The sequence below is a fragment of the Vombatus ursinus genome, unplaced genomic scaffold (genome assembly GCF_900497805.2).
Source record: "Vombatus ursinus unplaced genomic scaffold, bare-nosed wombat genome assembly UNPS02014834.1, whole genome shotgun sequence".
NCBI lineage: Eukaryota > Metazoa > Chordata > Mammalia > Diprotodontia > Vombatidae > Vombatus > Vombatus ursinus.
The window spans coordinates 88,244-97,656 of record NW_020954612.1 but is presented as its reverse complement, the minus strand read 5'-3'; the positions used below and the strand labels follow the sequence as shown (position 1 = coordinate 97,656).

General features: G+C 37.3%; 1 protein-coding gene across 1 annotated transcript in view; it reads right to left on the bottom strand.

Moving 5' to 3' along the window:
* Nucleotides 1-9,413, bottom strand: part of LOC114026244 (WAS/WASL-interacting protein family member 1-like) — a 74,477-nt gene that overhangs the window by 27,392 nt on the left and 37,672 nt on the right. The window lies entirely within an intron of this gene.

Sequence of the window (9,413 nt, the reverse complement as noted above, 5' to 3'; positions counted from 1 at the left end):
AAGAAAGAAAGAAAGAAAGAAAGAAAGAAAGAAAGAAAGAAAGAAAGTGACTTGGCTCTTCGATGAATTCAAACAAATAAAGAAGCAGTTATGGAGGTTGGGAGCATCACCATAATTTTTTTTCATGTAAGCCAACTAAAAACAATAGATCCTTGAGAAAACTGAGGTTTAGTGATTGTCACTAGTAATTATAAGTCAAGAATTGATAGGGTTGAAAATTGTTTTGTGATAATAGTATATTAAAGAATTTGATCAGCCTTTCTATGAAAAAGATGACAATGATGATAATGATAATAATAATGATAACAGCACAAACCTCCCAGAGTTGTTGGTGGAATTAAATGATTCTGAAGTACTTAGCATAATGAGCAATATATAAATGTCAACTATTGTTATTGAGTTTTGGACTAAACAACATATCAAAGATACTAACATGGATGATTTTTTAAGAAGGATAGCTTAAGATTTTATCTAATTTAATAAATGAAATTTGACTTCAGAAGAACTTCAGAAATTTTGCATTATGTTAAAAAACAACAAGAAACAAATGATGTTTTTGGATTTCTAAATTTTCTTTTTTTGTGGAATTTGGAAGAATATGAGATATTTGATTACAAATGTATATTCTCTTTTAATTAAGAAAATGTACTTTTGAAACCTAACTGTTATGTGAAATTTTTCTAAAATACTGCAAAATGCTATTAGGCTACTTCTCTATTGAGTCATTCAAATGAATGTGAAAACGGCATTGGAGGGGAGAAAAAATTGTAATAATAAAGTGATATTTACCTTCAGTTCTTATGATTTAATAAGTGGTTTGAGTTGTGAGCTAAATTTGTAACCATGCTTGAGTAATGTTACTTTGAAATGGACTAAAATGATGTCATTTCGTTAAGTTTAGTATCTTATGAATTGGACTGCTAAAAGATAACAAGATTCCCAATTGTTAAATGGTCAAAGGATATGAACAGGTAGTTTTCAGAGGAAGAAATTGAAGCTATCTATAGTCACATGAAAAAATGCTCTAAATCACTATTGATTAGAGAAAAGGAAATCAAAACAACTCTAAGGTACCACATCACACCTATCAGATTGACTAACATGACAAAGCAGCAAAATGATAAATGCTGGAGATGTGGTAACATTGGAACACTAATACATTCTTGGTGGTGTTGTGATCTGTTCCAATCATTCTGGAGAGCAATTTGAACTATGCCCAAAGGGCTATAAAACTGTGCATACCCTGTGACCCAGCAATACCACTCCTAGGTCTGTATCCCAAAGAGATTATAAAAATGCAAAAATGAATGACATGTACAAAAATTTTTATAGCAGCCCTTTTTGTGGAGGCAAAGAATTGGAAACTGAGGGGATGCCTATCAATTGGTGAATGGCTGAATAAGTTGTGGTATATGAATGTAATGGAATACTATTGTTGTATAGGAAATGATGAGTAGGCAGACACATGAACACAATAATTATATCCTGCCCTAATATGTGATTAATGAAGTTTTGCTATTTGAGGAAGAATTTGTAGGACTTTAATTTGCTATACTTCTCAGTTTTGATTTCAGGTATAAGTGCCTGACCTGTCATAAGGCCATTAGTAAAAATGCCAACAGTTCAATGGGAGTGGCATCTGTGAACTCACACCAATGGATATCTGTCCCTGGGGAATAATTTGAGGAGTGTTCATTTTAAGAAGATTAGGGTAAGAAGCCTCTTGAATCAATTTCCTAAATAACACCTTTTCCCACATGATTAATTCTGAGCCTAGCTGTGACATCCTTTCGTACAACTTGGCTGCCTGTGAGTCATATTTGAAATCAAACACAACTAATGAAGCATATAAATACTGCCATATCCCTCCCTTTCTCCTCACAGAGGAAATTCTATTGATAGGAGCAACTGTATCATGATGTCTTATTTTTTCATTGTGATAAACATCAGTCATAAACCCTATTGAAGACTTTTGACTAAATAATATATGATAATAGAGTACTAATATAGTGAGAATCAATTTACATTGTCATTTAAGTTACAAATAATAGAGACCAGGACACCTTAAAATTTAGGGGTATTTAGCTTATGGAAGATGGATACTATGACAACCTTTCATTGTGTTAATATTATAATATATTTATTAAGGGAGACTCAGTGGGAAGCATGACACACAGTTTTCAAAAAAGTAAATTGAGATTTTTCCATGTGAAATTTCATTGATAATTGTGAAGACGGTGAAATTATTTTCCTTTTTTTGAAGCATATATCTGATAATTTTTGGAAGATGCATTTTCCAATTTAGGACCTCAGGATTTAACAATTGAAATTCTCTGATGATTCAGGGGAATTATGTAGTCTTGATCTGATGGTCCTCTTATAGTTCTATTTTATATTGATTGTGTGTTGTCTTTCTACATGCTCTTGGACCTGAGAAGCAAACAGGTGCAATTCCCTGAGTTCAGAAAAACAGATGTCCCACTCCCCTCAAGTGTCTGGTAGTTACAGAAATGATTAAGCAGTATGTTATTGAGCTATGGGACATCTGGCATAAAACTATCATAAAACTGATTCAGTTGATCATTTATTTTAGTTGTCAGTGAAAAGTCTTATTCTGATCAGATGAACTTTTAATTTTGAGGGTAGTCATAAGTGATGGTTTCTGCCCACCTACTCCTAAAATGGGTTTCTCCTTTATATCTTGTCTATGTGTTTGTCTTATTGTTTTGTCTGGTTTTTTTTTTTGAATCTGTATTTTGTGTCTTGTTTAGTGTCATTTGTAGACTCTGTTACCTTGAAAGATTTCTAATCGGAAAATGTAGCCAGAGCATTGCCCATAGGTGGATCAGGTTCACAGTCTTAGGTCGCACTCTCAGGGTGAAAAAGAGCACTAGCACAGCAGAGTTTGTGGCAGGGGGTTGGGACCCTGCTCACAGTACAAAAGTGCAAATTGTGCTTGTGGCCTCTCACAGAACAGAGCACAGTCCAGGAGAGAAGTAAACACATCTCTCCTTTGTGAGGGATTGTCTGATGTTGCCTACTGCCAAGTGGAAGTTGTGGCAAGATGGGGTAGGAACAAGATATTAGGAAATAACTGGAGCTCACGCTCCTGAGGCAGGGGCTGTGCTAGGCGGAGTTGTGGTGAACTGGGATGGGAACTGGATATGGAGAAGTAACCGGAGCTCACGCTCCCGAGGCAGTGGGCAGTGCTATGTGGAGCTGTGATAAGCTGGGGAAGGAACAGGATACAAGGAAGTAGCCGGAGCACGTGCTCCTGAGGCAGGGGGCTGTGCCTCGTGGGAGTGGGATGGCAGAGAAAGAGTTCCCTTTGTCTAGTCCCCTCCCTAGGTGCAACGTCAACCCCAGACGTCTCCTTCCTGACTTCCTGGGTCACGTACTTTCCCTTTGTGTAGCACTGACCCCAGAAGCCTCCTCCTGGTATCTGGGCCTGACTTCCTGGTTCATGTACTCTCCCTTTGTCTATGCACTAACACCAGACGTCTCCTTCCTATATCCGGTCCTAGCCTCCTGCGTCACTTCCTCTCCCTTGGTGCGCTAAACCCAGACATCCCCTTCCGGTATCTGATCCTACAATCAATGACTAGTAGGCGGGCTGAGGAGGAGGGGCTAAGTAGGTACTTAAGGAACAGTAGAGATCGGGGCTCGCTCTCTCTTGCTCCTGCTCTCTTGCTCTGGCTTTCCTGCTTGGCCTTGCTGTGATGGCCTCTGAATAAAGCTCGAGTGTTTGCACCTCCTGATCGGCTTGTCTCTGTGTTTATCCGGGTGGGCACCAAAGACTGGTAAGTATGACTCTGGCAGCCTGCTCCTTATAGGAGGAGAGTGCACGGCGCGACCAGCACACTCCTTAGATCATACAACCTTGAAAGAACTGAAAACTTATGGACTGACCCTAAGAACTAGCTCTGAAAACAGCTGCACAAAAGACCCCAAGCTTGGGACAGTGCCCCCCCCATCCTAAAGAGCAGAGTCTAAATTTAACATAAAGTTAGAAGTAAAAAAAAAAAAGACTGGAAAATGAGCAAACAGCAAAAAGAGAGCCTGACCATTGAAACTTATTATAGTAACAAGGGAGATCAAAGTACAATTTCACAAGAAAACAAAATTGCTACATCCAAAGCTTCCAAGACAAATGTCTATTGGTCTCAAGCCACAAAAGAATTCCGGGAAGAGCTCAAAAAGAATTTTAAACATCAGAGAGGTTGAGCCAAAATTGGGAAAAGAACTGACAATGATGCAAGAAAATTGTGGTAAAACAGTTAACGGTTTGTTAAAGGAGGCAAAAAAAAAATACTGAAGAAAATCACAGCCTAAAAACTCAAATAGGTCAAATGGTAAAAAAGCACAAAAATCTACTCAACAGAATAATTCCTTAAAAAGCAGAATTGATCACATTGAAAAAGATGTACAAACATTTCCTGAAGAAAACAGCTCCTTAAAAAGTAAAACTTCCATAAGCCAAAACAATTCTAAAAGATTAATGGTTGAAAATACTATGCAACTCCAGAGAAAGAACTGTTGGAGTCTGAATGCAGATCAAATCATACTATTTTCACTTTCTTTATTTTTTTCATTCTTTTCCTTTGTTCTATTTCTTCTTTCACAACATGACTAATGTGGAAATATGTTTTACTTGATTGCACATATATAACCTATATCAGATTGCTTGTTGTCTTGTGGAAGTGAAACGGAAGAGAGAGAAGAAGAAAAATTTGGAACTCAAAATCTCATGAAAATGGATGTTAAAAATTATCTTTACATACAATTTGAAAAATAAAATATTATCTAAAAATAAAAAATGAAAGAAAAGTAGAATTGGCCAAATGGAAAAAAAAAAACAGGTACGAAAGCTCAGTGATGAAAATAGCACCTTAAAAATTATAATTGGGTAAGTGGAAGCTAATGACTCCATTAGACATTAAAAAACAGTGAAATAAAACCAAAAGAATGAAAAATAGAGGTACAGATAAAATATCTTACTGGAAAAGCAACTGGCCTCAAAATTAGATCAAAGAGAGAGAATTTAAGAATTATTGGACTACTTGAAAGCCATGATACAAATGTGGTGGGGCTACAGCCAAGAAGGATATCACAAGATTAGCATCTTCTACATTTAAACCATCAAAGGGCTTGGAATATGATATTCTCAACGGCAAAAAAGTGAGGATTACAACCAAGAATCACCTACCCAGAAAAACTGAGTATAAACTTTTTCAGGGAAAAAATGAAATAGAAATAGAAAATTGAATTAGAAGACTTCTTTAAGCTGTCACATAGAGCTGAGAAAAAGGTATACAGTTAGTTCTCACTTTATGTCGTGAACTGTTCCATGAACTTGTATATAAAACAATATTTATGTAATGTGAATATACCTGTGGATGTGGAAAAGGGCACAAGGTAGACAGGAAAGGGGCTATGACTCTGTGGGGGAGGGGCTGACACCTGGTTCAAAGACATGTGAGGGCTGGGCATAGAGAAGCAAGATCAGGAGGAGGACCACATGCTTTCCAGGGCCAGGTCCATGAGACTCTACCTGGAACTGAAAGGAAGAGGCAGGCTGGCAGACATATGGGACCTGGACACAGAAACATTGAGGAGAGAAAAGGCAATATGTGGGGCCCAGGGATCAACAAATGGTACTCCAGTGTGAATGGACAAAATATTAAACCACAGGGACCAAACTTGTGGGTAGGCAGGTGGACTGAATCCAAGGTCTCCTCTCTCAGCTTTGGAGGTCTCAAGCCAAACCCTGATCCAGCAGTGGTGGTGGCTATCTCTTTTGCAGGGATATTCTTCTGCTTTCACTTGGAGGATTTTTTGAAGGCTGTTTTTTTTTTTTTTGAGGGGTGGGGGAGGAGAATTTAAGAGGCCACAGAGCACCAAACCAAAAGGCAGGAACAGAAAGAGATCCCAATACTGTATGGTAAAGTTTACATAGGGTTTTTGGAATGCAGATTTCTTTCAGAATTCCTTATGTAAAACCCAATTTACATAATGTGAATTTGCAGAAAGCAAGATCTGTCTGTATGCCTTCCCATTCCTTTTCAGTTTTCACTGAAGTTCTCACATATCCAAGTTTTCTAAGATTCAATTAATCTTCTTGATATCTTTCTTATTTATTTTATGGTTAGATTTATCTAGGTCACAGAAAATTTGAGGTCCTCCACTACTATAGTTTGACTGTCTATCTCCTCCTGTAATTTATTTAACTTTTCTTTTAAGAATTTGAATGCTATGCCATTTCTCAAATACATGTTTACTATTAATATTACTTCATTGTCCATGGTTCCTTTGGACAAGATGTAGTTTCCCTGATTACCCCTTTTAACTAGCAGTATTTTTGCTTTTGCTTTTTCTGAGATTGTGATTGCTACCCCTGCATTTTTTACTTCAGCTAACATGTAAAAGTTTCTGCTCTAGCCCCCTATTTTAACTCTGTGGTTCTCTCATTGTTCCAAGTGCATTTCTTGTAAAAAAAAAAAAAACATATGGATATTGTTGGATTCTGGTTTCTAATCCATTTTGCTACCTGATTCCATGTTATGAGCACATTCATCTTATTCACAAAGTTAAGATTACTATTCATTTCCCTCCATCCTATTGTCTTCTGTTTCTCCTTCTCTCTCTCTTTTTTTCCTGTCCCTCCTCTAATGTGTGTTTTGAATATGACCACAGCTTTCTTTTAGCTGCCTACCCTTTTATCAGCACTTTTTCTTTCTCTTATCCCCTTCTCCTACTTACCTATGGGGTAACATAGATTTTTAAAATCAATTGAGAAAACACACACATATGTGTATATATATGTGTGTGTGTGTGGAACATACTATATATATGTATGTATGTATGTATATATATATATATATACACATCCCTTTTTGAACCATTTTAGGGGTGACTGGGACTCAAGCATTGGCCGCTCACTCACCACCATCTTCTGCTTCACTGTAAAAGCTTTTCCTTTAAGACCTATTTTATGTGAGACCATTTTCCCCATTCTTTCTCTCTTTTCTACCTTTCCCCATATTTCTCTCCTATCCATTCATTTTGCATCATCCCCATGTAATTGACTCACTCCCACAACCTTTTTCTAGGTAGAATCCTTCTACTTGCTTGAATAATGATAAAATTTATAAAAAACATGTTGTTATCTTCCCTTTCAGAAAAATACACAGTTTAACCTTATTGAGTCACTTATGATTTCTCTTTCATATTTCTCTTTTAATGCTTTTTTTGAGTCTTCTATTTGAAAGTCACATTTTCTATTCAGCTCTTGTCTTTTCATCATGCTTCAAAGGCTTCTATTTTATTAAATATACATTTTTCCCTTGATGTGTTTTCATAGAGAGCAAGCCTGTAGTAACTGGAATGTTTTCAGAGAGTCGCCCACCACAAATATCTTTTCCTCTGGGTACCATATAGTTCTGTTGATTTTTTTTATTTTTCTAAAACAAAAAAAATACCATTCATTGTATGGCATAGCTCTCAGGGAGGAGAAGGAGAGGGAGGTATACATGGGATACTGTGATGTAAGAAACAGAAAACATCAATGAATTTTTTAAAATGAGGTCAAGAATCTAAAGGGTATTAATGGAGAGGTAGGAAGGAGGAAAGAAAGGGGATTTAGATGTGCAGAGTAATTCCTTCCAACTCTGCATTCTCAGGATCAGTGCTTGGCTTGATAACTCCAGTGCTGAGAGAAGAGACTTTTGCCCTGCTCTGCCCACTTATCCATGTGTCTGCCATCCATATGTCTTTCTTTAGACCATCTATGCTCAGGTACCATGTGTCATTCCTTGTTCCATGTGTTATTTATCTTCTTCTGTTTTTGGTTGTGTCCAGCTTCCACATGTCTGTCCCTGGCATGTTTTTCCTCTTGGTTCTGGCGAAGCCATCATGTGACTATCCCAGATATCTGTCTGATCCTCCTCTTGCTCTTATTTCTCTGTTGCCAGCCCCCATGTGTGCTTGAACTGTCTCTTGGCCTCCAACCTTCACAGGTGCATGACGCTTCCTGCCTCCGTCCCTACCTTGTAGCCTGGTCCATAGGAAAATTCACATTATGCTAGAAATTGCTATACTTAGAGGTTTGGTCAGAGGTCCACTTATGCAAAGTGAAACTGTCTGTAGTTGATTAAAAAAAAACAGATAGCACAAGTGGAAAACTTTGGAAGGGATAGGGGTGGGCATTGCCTGAAATTTACTCTCATCAGATCTGGCTCAAAGAGGAAACAACATACACATTCAGTAGTGTATAGAAATCTATCTTACCATATAAGGAAATAAGAGGAGAGGGGGACAAGGAAATGTGGGGAGGGGGCTGATAGGAGGGAGGACATCTTGAGGTAGAGGTAGTCAGAAGCAAAACACTGATGAGGAAGGAAAGGGTGAAAAGAGAGAGAGACAAGAATAATCAGGGTGGAGGGAAATATATAGTTATCATAACTGTGAATGTGAATGGGATGAATTCACCCAGAAAATGGAAACAGATAGCAGAGTGGATTAAAACCTAGAATCCTGCAACATGCTGTTCACAAGAAAAACATTTGAAGCATAGATATACACAGAGTAACAGTAAAAGGCTGGAGCAAAATATGTTATACTTCAGCAGAAGGGAAAAAAAAGCAGGGGTCACAATCATGATCTCAGACAAAGCAAAAGTAAAAACAGATTTAATTAAAAGTTACAATGAAGCAAACTACATCTTCCTAAAAGGTATCATGGACAATGAAGTACTATCAATACTAAACATATATGCACGAAATGGTATATCATCCATGTTTCTAAATGAGAAATGAAATATGTTACAGGAGGAAATTGACAGTAAAACTATACTAGTGGGAGACCTCAACTTTCCCTTCTCAGAACTAGATAAATTTAACTACACAATGAACAAGAAAGAACTTAAGGAGGTGATTAGAATTTTAGAACAGTTAGATATGATAGACCTCTGGAGAAAACTGAATGGGCATAGAAAGGAATAAACCTTTTTCTTAATGGTACATAGCACCTAGACAAAAACTGACCATATATTAAAGTTAAAAAAAAACCCTCAAAATCAAATGCAGAAATAGAGAAATATAAATGCATTTATTCCAGATCATGATGCAATCAAAATTTCCCAATTGATGGGCTTCCCCTCAGTTTCCAGTTCTTTGCCTCCACAAAAAGAGCTGCTATAAATATTTTTGAACTTGTGGGTGTCCTTTTCTTAATGGTCTCTTTGGGATACAGACCTAGTGGTAGTACAACTGGATTAAAAGGTATGCACACTTTTATAGCCTTTTGGGCATGCTTCCAAATTGCTCTCCAGAGCGGTTGGATCAGTTCACAACTCTGCCAACAGTGCATTAGTGTTCCAATTTTCCCACATATTCTCCAACATTTATAATTTTCCT